The 10343-nt window shown below is 41.8% G+C and overlaps 1 pseudogene; it reads left to right on the top strand.

Moving 5' to 3' along the window:
- Positions 1-3600: 3600 nt before the first annotated feature.
- Positions 3601-9842, top strand: LOC121394285 (annotated as a pseudogene).
- The last annotated feature ends 501 nt before the right edge of the window (positions 9843-10343 follow it).

Here is a 10343-nt window from a genome sequence, read left to right as displayed (position 1 = left end):
ATCCCTAAGCTTAACCTCCCAACTGAAGCCCAAACCACACTGAGCATGTGCATGGTCTTGGTCTTGCAAAGATGTTTAACAAAGTTGCAAGATGACAGCTCCATGCGGCTAACTTTGAAAACATAAATAATTTGTTTAATTAGGCTTCTGGTGCAGTAAGTTTATGCTTAGTATACAAAATACAGCATTTCTAGCATTATTCTATTTTAGACTTTAGTTCCCCTTTAAGAATTACAGGAATGTTATGAGTACCAAATTGTGGCAACAGTTATAATGTTCTAACATGAATATATTATTTATTTATACAGTAGTTTTGGCTCACCATTTCAAACATTTTTCTTATGCTCATATTTTTGCCATTCTCTATATGAGAAAAAAAATGATAGGAAGCATTGCAGCATTGCATTAGTTAGACAGACAATTGCTCACATATGAATACCAGCAATAACAGTTAAAGTCATAATTAGTGGAATATAAACCCTCCTTGCACAAATGGCTAATAGTTATTAAATTTGAGTGTTCTACTCATATTATGCATTTATGCATGCCAATTTACATCACACCATCTTTTTATTAACTGTTTCATCCAAGTTTGCTGATACTTTTTAAAGGGGTGGTTTACCTTTCAGGTAACTTTTCATATGTTATAGAACTACCAATTCTAAGCAACGTTTCAATTGGTTTTCATTATTTATTTTTTCAAGTTTTATAGTTATTTGCCTTTTCCCTCTGACTCTTTGTAGCTTTCAAATGGGCATCGCGGACTCCCTTCTAAAAAAAAACGCTCTGTAAGGCTACAAATGTATTGTTACTTTTTATTACTGATCCTTGTATTCAGGCCCTCTCCTATTCATATTCCAGTCTCTTATTCAAATCCATGCATGGTTGCTAGGGTAATTTGGACCCTAGTTACCAGATTGGTTAAGATGCAAATTGAAGCGCTGCTGAATAAAAGGCTAAATAACTTAAAAACCTTATAAAAAAATGAAAACAAAGTGCGAATTGTCTCAGAATATCACTCTATCCATCATACTAAAAGTAATCTCAAAGGTGAACAATCCCTTTAATGTCATCTAATGAATCCAACTTACCTGGGTAATGGCACAACACAGCTGTTGATCTGATTGAGTAGGTTCTCTTTATTTTGAATCAGACACTACAAACCCTGCAATAGGAAATTATCTTTTACTCACAAAGTGGAGTACTAAATTAATAAAATATTGGTAAATCCTATTTGTTCTGTATTATTGACAAGTTGCTTGTGGTTACATATATCATTAGGGAAATTACCAGACTAGATTATATAGAAATAATTTTTCTTCTGACTCTTTGCAGCTTTCAAATGGGCGTTGCTGACCCCTTCTAAAAAAACAAATGCTCTGTAAGGCTACACATTTATCCTTACTGCTATTTTTTATTACTCATCTTTCTATTCGGACCCTCTCTTATTTAAATTCCAGTGTCTTATTTAGATTGATGCATGGTTGCTAGGGTAATTTGGAGCAACCAAATTGCTTAAAATACAAATTGAACAACTGCTGAATAAAAAAACTCAAAAACCACACATAATAAAAAATGAAAACCAATTGCAAATTGTCTCAGAATATCACTCTCTGCATCATACTAAAAGTTATCTCAAAGGTAAACAACCCCTTTAAAACAAAATGTGATCTGTAAGGGCTCTTACACACCGCCGTTCCGACCTGCGCTCCCCTGCGCTCCGTTTGTTGGCGTTCAGCCGCAGGGGAGCGCAGGAATAGACGCAAGTAATGATTTGAAATGGGGCTGTACTCACTCAGGCGCATGTAGGCGCCGAACGCAGGTTCAGACGCAACATGCTGCATTTTTCCTGCGTTCGGCGCCTACACGCGCCTGAGTGAGTACAGCCCCATTTCAAATCATTACTTGCGTCTATTCCTGCGCTCCCCTGCGGCTGAACGCCAACAAACGGAACGCAGGGGAGCGCAGGTCGGAACGGCCGTGTGTAAGAGCCCTTACAGATAACTTCTAAACCCCGGCTCCCAGTTCTAACCCTGTCAGCAATAGGCCTTTGTGCTGCAACTTCCCTACATTCGCTTGTGAGTCAAATGGATTGAGAGTTGAATTTACAGGTATTCTTTATCTATCTGAGGCTCACAAGTGTCTGGTGAGAAGCTACAGCACCAATGTTAAATACGACAGGGAAGAAACAATAGAGTGGTAGGTGTGTAACCAGCAAGAGGGAGACCTGCACTATGACTGCAAGCACACAACACATTCCAACGGCTGATGCTAAATGGATGTCCTTCCTGCAGATCTGTCAATACAATGCTGTTCAATCATTACAAGAGTAAGTTATAGTTCCACCAACATGGCACCACAAACAAGCAAATTGTTATGAACACAGGTTACCCATGTGAAAGGCCCACATTATACATGCATATATTTATATAAAATATGTTAAACCAACATACTACTAACCTTATATTTGTGCTGCCTGTTCTGCTTTTCTTTCCCTTTTATTTTTTTATACATCTGATTCTTGCTTTCTTCTATTTCTGTCTTTTTATCTTCTTCCAGCATTTCGTTACTTCTCTTTACATACTGCTCTACCTCTTCCTGTTCATTAGCTAGCACCCCTCTTTTCTTTGTATCGCCCATTTTCCCCTTTCTCTTCAGACTGTGACTACTGCCTCTTGAATATTTTGACACAGCTCTCCCATTTTTTTGTGCCCTGATCTCTTCCTATTCGTTCTGTGCACTAAATGATGACTCCAAAAGCTGCCATGTTTCACAGTAGAGTGAGTCAGCAACAATAGGATAGTTAATCCTGCCTCAATACCCAGTTAATTTTAAACAGCAGAATAGGGAACAATACTGTTGTCTTCTGTCTCTACTCCCCATACCCTGAAACAGTTAATTGTAAACTGTAGCAAGCATAGCCAATAACAATGGCATGTGTCTTGCATCCTTAGAACCCCCCTTTCCAGCAACCAGTATTCATAGTGAATTTATGATCTGTCTTGTGACCTTAACCCACTTCCCCCCAGTTAACTTAACAGCAGCCATCCAGTAAGACTGTGCGCTTCTCCAGAGCAGTAGACTTCATGCGCTCGGTGGAGTCCAATCCTCCCACATTCTTTTATCGAGAAAAGTGCGCACTGTTACCGGACCTGTGTAACTGATTCAGGGGTTTAAGGCCCCTGACCACTAATGGGCCCCTAGTCTATGCGTTAATCCGCCCTGCTGTGTGTTTCATAGTAAATAAAGTGCCCCTTGTTAAAGTCACATCTACAGTTCCATTGCCTTCAGCCTCGTGCTCTAATAAGGCCATGACACCTGGTACTTTATTCACGATATACTCCAGCTGTGTGTGACAGGATATGGTGCCTGGGCTGCACTTAAATATGTATGTTTTGTATGGTGTTCGTTTGAACCCGTAATCTCAGCAGTTTCTGTGCGACATTTACCTCCGCGCTCAACACCTCGGCACAGCACAGCAGCGATTAGGAAGAGTCCAACTCCTGACTGACAGAGGGAGAACCCACCCTGACTGAACTATGACTCATCGCAGGTGACTCTGTAGAATCCCCCGGGGCGTGTAGTTGATGGGTGGCTCTGCTCCTGCCAGTAGGGCTGTGTGTTTGTATGTGATGTGTACTACAGGCAGGAGGAAGAGCTGAGCTGCACCTGAGTCCTAAGTTTCGCCTCCTCCCCCGGACTCTTGGTCTGTACCTGCTACACTTTCTTTAGGAGCCGTTCAGTAGCATCACCTTTTCTGTCGCTGGAGCCGAACTGCTGTTGCAGCGTCGGAACCGTCATTATGTTCTAGTGAACTTGGGAATCCGTCAGCATGTGACGTCCTGGGAAGAGCTACTGGTCAGTAGGCATAGGGGGAGGTTGATGGGGGTCGCTGACGCTGTTTATAAATAAGAATGTTTATCACTAAGCATGTTTCGTGCTGCACAGGTACCAGCCACAATCTGGACTGTTGCGGGGTTTTGGGGAGTGCTAGTTCAGCGAGTGCTTTGTTATTCAGTGTAATGTATTACTGCCTCCTTAGAGAACATTGTGTTAGCCAAGGGTAAAGTGTATCTGTAATGGAAATCAGTTGTTTTTGTACTGCAACACCCGCCAAACCCTGACAATTCAAACCCGGACTGGCAATCTGTGGGTTGTGGCAAATGCCAGAGGCAGTGTTAGACTGGGACTCCAGGGGCCCACCCAAAAATCTTAGACCAGGGGCCACCAACAGACCTTAGATCAGGGCCCCACTCTCACTACTATTATAATTCCTCTCCTCACTCAGCCTCTATTCTGCTAGTCTGTTTTCTTTACATGATATAATCTATTATTCAATCTATTTTGTCTCTTTGTTCTCATAAAAATAGGGAATGCCCATGAAATATGCCAAATGTTTAGCAGCAGGAGGGCCCACTGACACCTGTGCCAACCGGGACTTTTCCTGGTATCCCTGTGGGCCAGTCCAACACTGGCCAGAGGGGCTGTCATAAGATGCCACAGAAAGTCACTATTTAGTGGGCTGGTGGGGAGCTGATTGGGCCTCTCTGTACTAGAAATGCCAGGGCTTATTTTGACTCCCAGTCCAGACCTGCCTGACATCCAGTCCCCATTCTAAGTTCACTTTATGGGGCCCTCATGCCTCTGGACGATGAAAGCAGAGAGGTGAGTTCCACCTGGGCCAGCTTCTTGATGGACTTTTCCACCTGTGGAATTTGGTCAGCCTAGGGCAGTGCCGGACTGGGGCACCAGGGGCCCACCCAAAAACCTTTGACCAGGGGCCTACCAATTAATTTGAGACCAGGGGCCCACTCTTAGTACTATTTTTCTTCCTCTCCTCACTCAACCTCTATTCTCCTAGTCTCTTTTCTTTACATACTATACTCTATTTTCCCAACTATTTAGCCTCTTTGTTCTCATAAAAATAGGCTACATCTGACAACCCATTACACTACTCCATATCTAATAAAAGGGGCAACTTTGCCCAGGTGCAATATCTCTTAGCCAAGGGCAACACCACTAAATGCTGCCTACAGATTGGTGTTAGCAGGTTATTAGACCTGTATCTTAACCTTACACTTAGGGTTGCCACCGGCCTGGCCGGTAAAAATGATGATTAATCCCAATGTGATTAATAGGGAAAAAGATAAATATAAAGGAAGGCCGGTATTGTTTTCCAGAAAAGGTGGCAACCCTACTAACACTAGAGTCATATGCGGAACCAATTTCTGCGACCCGAACCGCAACCCTCATATTTACCCACTATGATCCGCTACCCGACCCAGACCCGCAACTGCCTTATCCGCAACCCGTGACCATTTGTGTACATGTCTTGTAAAATGTGATGTACAGGTAGGTATGGGATCAATTATCCAGAAACTCATTTACCAGAAAGCTCTGAATTTCGGGAAAGCTATCTCCCATAGACTCCATTTAAATCATATGATTATTTCCTTTTTCTCTGTATTGGCAGAAAATAGATGTCGAACCTGACCAGTTGCTCTCCCGGTCTAGAATCTGGACTTGGCAGTCTTCAAACGTGTGTCCTTTTTCTTTTAGATGTAGGTACCCGGCTCTTCTGTGCTGCACCATACTCTGGTGTAACTGTTGTTTGGTTTCTCCCACATACAAATCAGAACACTCCAAACTGCATACACAATGTTACACATACACACTGCATCTATTGTCTGCCACATACAATGCTGTTTTGGCACCTCTCCCTGGAAGGTTTAATAACACCTCCAAGCTCCAATTATGCTAATACAATCAACACTTAACTTCATGACTGATTATGATAAAAAGATTACACTGATTGGAGCAAGATTCCAGATAATATATTCCCGAAAGATCCTATTTATAAATTATTCTGAATTGAGAAAGCCGGTTGGATGACTGGTGAAACGTCTTCAAGAAAAAACACAGCAAGTCCAGGCCTGGCTTGGAAGCCAATGTCACTTGCTATTCCGTGGCAACAAATTGCACTGCTACATTGTCTAGCCACAGCAGCTGCAAATAGTTTTTTGTAGTTTTGTAGTGGTGCAGTTTTAGGTGCCGCAGTGCTATCATGCAGGTTCAGGTGCTTTGTTAGGGCAGTTTCAGGTTCCACTGTTTGTTATTTCATTTTCAGGTGCCGCGGTGCTATCATGCAGGTTCAGGTGCTATGTTAGGGCAGTTTCAGGTTCCACTGTTTGTTATTTCATTTTCAGGTGCCGCTGTGTTGTCGTAGTGCAGTTTCAGGTGCCACTTATAGTGTTTAGAAAAAGCCCTTTTCTTCAGTTTATTGTATTCATGTTTGCTAACATTAGAGGGCGCCCTCTATAGCAGACCAGAGAGTATGTGCTGCTCTAGTGTAGTTTCAGGTGCTGCGGGGCAGTGTTATGATATACAAAAAGGGGGGCGGTGTTATGGCAGTTTCTGTCACATGATCAGGGCACAGTCATAATTCATAGTGGTTGACATAAGAGTGACATTTTGTTACTGTGTAGTTTAGGTTTCAGTGCAACTGAAGTGCAACAGACCGCACTGTTTGGTGGGCAAGAAACAATTTCTCCTCCATGCAAACAATAGGCATGTTCATAAATATGTTTCTTTACACACAGCTTGAGCCATAACAAATTAAAGGTAGAAGTGCTAACGACTGAATCTTTCCTCTGAAAGGCCCACCTTGAGTGACTGATATAGTTCTGATAAATCTGGCCAATTTTTGCCAGATTTCAATCGGGGAGGCCTGTTGGAGGGCCCCATACACAGGCAGATAAGCTGCCGAATCAGCAGTTAAATCTGCCCGTGCATGGCCACCTTAAATCCTGCCTATCCTTTAGTTGGTGGGTTAGTGACTTTTTTGCCCCTTTCTCAGTTTACAGTATTAAGAGGAAAATGTGGCTACAGGTATATAGTTACATAGTTAGATCTGTTGGAAAAAAGACCAAAGTCCATCAAGTTCAACCCCTCCAAATGAAACCCAGCATCCATACATACACACACTCTGTACACTCACATAAACTATATATACTCATACACTAACTATAGATTTTAGTATCACACTATCCTTGGATATTATGCTTGTCCAAAAATCATCCAAGCCCCTCTTAAAAGCATTAACAGAATCAGCATCACAACGTCACCCGGCAGTGCATTCCACAACCTCACTGTCCTGACTGTGAAGAACCACCTACTCTGCTTCAAATGAAAGTTCTTTTCCTCTAGTCTAAAGGGGAGGCCTCTGGTGCTGTGATCCTCTTTATGGGTAAAGAGATCCCCTGCTATTTGTCTATAATGTCTTCTAATGTACTTGTAAAGTGTAATCATGTCCCCTCTCAAGCATCTTTTTTCCAGAGAAAACAACCCCAACCTTGACAGTCTACCCTCATAATTTAAGTGTTCCATCCCAGATTGGCACTTTAGTTGTGGACAGCTATAGGCCAGTAGGAGGTAAGCCCAGACTTCTGTGTCTAGGTAGAATAATGCTGAGAATTATAAAGCATCACTTCTCATGATAATAAGTGGAATGTAGCATAACTGTGTGCTATACTCGCATGCAATTCTTTTTAATTATTATGAGAGGTGTCAGAAAGTTGTTTAGACTGACATTTTCTTTTATTATACACAGAGTTTTTGGGTGGAGTTCTCCTTATTATCAGTATAATGCACTGTAAGATAGCATTTGTATATGTGTTAAATAAAATGTGTCCATCCATGTGTTCTATGGGAGCTGTTCATGTAGGAAATTTTTGGCTCTGGAGTTTTTCAATCAGTATGTGAATCAGTTCCTTGGTTATAACTAGGGAACATTTATGACTTGGGTGCAGTCTGCCTTTTTTCCCCGCACATTTTTGTGAATTTCTGCAGGTCTGTTTTGGAACACAGAGACCTCTAAGGCCTGTAATAGAACCTTGGAACCCTTAGATTCAGCCTTGTGCTTTTATATGGTTATTGAACACCTTGGTGACTTGTAATATTGTATTTTACAATAGGGGGTACATAATTCACTGTATAATAACTTTCTATATCGGGTCTTCCTGCTGCCTTCCTTGACCTTTATCATGTTTGAACACTGCAAGGTGATCATGCCCTCAGTCACATCACACTACACCGTCTTGATCTCTAGGCCTCTTCAAGGTGAAAGTCCGGGGATATTACATAACAGTACAGGTTTTGGGAGGAGATACAGTTAAAGCCAGAAACCAGAAGGAAATCACGTGAAGTTTGTTCTGGGTAACTTTGGTGGTAAACAAAGCGCACCCTTTCCTCCCCAGCAGCCTAACAACAGAACAATAGGAAGGTAACCAGATAGTAACTTCCTAACACAAGATAACAGCTGCCTGGTAGATCTAAGAACAGCACTCAGTAGTAAAATCCAGGTCCCACTGCAACACATTCAGTTACATTGAGTAGGAGAAACAATAGCCTGCCAGAAAGCAGCTGGCTCTTTCTGAAAGCACATGACCAGGCAAAATGACCTGAGATGGCTGCCTACACACCAATATTACAACTAAAAAAATACACTTGTTGGTTCAGGAATGACTTTTTTTATTGGATAGTGAATTATTTGCAGTGTAAACAGTGGAATCACTTGTCCTGTAAATGACAAATGTTTATAAAATGTTATATGCCCCTCTGTACAATGCCAACTCCCCCAGTCAGGTCTACTATCCACCTGGGTCATCTTGTCTACCCCCCCCTGCTGATTCCCAATGACTGCAGTGAGTTATAGTCTAACAATAGCAAGTAGCTTTGACGAACATCTCCATTTAAATTATGAATATATGTTCCTTAATAAATTAAACAATGTGTTTTTTTGAATTTGCAGGAGAAAGAAAAGAGGTTGAAATGTCGGTTCCTCCTTGTGGCCTACAAGATGCAAGAAATTAGTCTGCCTTCTACCCAGAGCATGCCAGACCCGGATGCATTAGAGGGGCCTGTGTTCCTGAAGCCCGACATGGACATACAACTGCACGAGCCCAGCTGTATACTGATACTGATCTTAACTGGCAAAATCATAATAAATATCCATTATTTACAGGATTTTGCTGTTTGTAGCATGAGGTTCACTAACTATCACATCTGCCTGTTTACTCAGATCATATCCCATGCGTATGGCATTCTACACTATCCAGTGCTGTTAACAGCAGGGCTAGATTATTACAATACTGTTGTTAAATCCATTCATCTCCCCAGGCTTTTGTCTCGGCTTCCTGCATGTTATACTTACCCTGCTCCTATGGACGGCAGCACTATCCTTTGCCCTCTATTCTTCTGTTCCTCCTCCAATCTCAGGCCCTGGACTGTCCTCATACCAGTGCACTTTCTACGTCAGCAGCCAGACTTATTATTTATCAGCCGCAGTGGTGTGTGCCATTGTTTTTATTCTGGGAATATGTTGCTTTGAAGTGGTGGCTTTAATAAAATCCATGAAGCTCATCTCCTTCACCAACAAGACTGTCCTGTTTTCCTGTGGAGATGAGTGGCCTGTCCAAGGAACCATATGTCTCTATACTGCTCTTGTGTTCTCGTTTCTGGGCACTTGGGCTCCATTTGTCCTCCGTCAAATTATTCTCCTCATTTTGTGTGCACCAATCCCAGGCTACATGGACATGAACGTGGCTTGGCTTTATTTTATGAACAGTTTCCTTGTGGGATTGGCCTATGTCCTTAAGTATCCTCAAATTGACCCGACCAGAGAGACCTTTTCCATAGACCCTTTCATCAGCTGGAAATATTGCATTCTGCCTTTTATTGACATTCACTACAAAGCAGAAGATTATTTGAATGAGCAGTTACATCCAGTTATGATTGTTTGATTCATTTCATGTTCCAGGCTACAGTTAGTAAAATAGGAAATCTACTCTCAGGTTCTTTTGTTTACTAAACGGTTGTATAATAGGTTTCTCTATTACTCTTGCAATACAGAGGATACTTTCCTCTGTTATGTTAAAGGGATACTGTCATGGGAAAACATGTTTTTCATTATGCATCAGTTAATAGTGCTGCTCCAGCAGACTTCTGCACTGAAATCCATTTTTCAAAAGAGTTTTTTTTTATATTTAATGTTGAAATCTGACATTATGCTAGACATAATCAGTTTCCCAGGAGCCCCCAGTCATGTGACTTGTGCTCTAATAATCTTCAGTCACTCTTTACTTCTGTACTGCAACAACAGCCTAACAACATGACAATTGGAAAGTAACCAGATAACAGCTCCCTAACACAAGATAACAGCTGCCTGGTAGATCTAAGAATAGTACTCAATAGTAAAATCCAGGTCCCACTGCAACACATTCAGTTACATTGAGTAGGAGAAATCAGAAAGCAGTTCCATCCTAAAGTACTGGCTCTTTCTGATA

Source organism: Xenopus laevis, chromosome 5S, assembly GCF_017654675.1.
Source record: "Xenopus laevis strain J_2021 chromosome 5S, Xenopus_laevis_v10.1, whole genome shotgun sequence".
Taxonomy (NCBI): domain Eukaryota; kingdom Metazoa; phylum Chordata; class Amphibia; order Anura; family Pipidae; genus Xenopus; species Xenopus laevis.
This window is presented reverse-complemented; position numbering and strand designations above follow the sequence as displayed.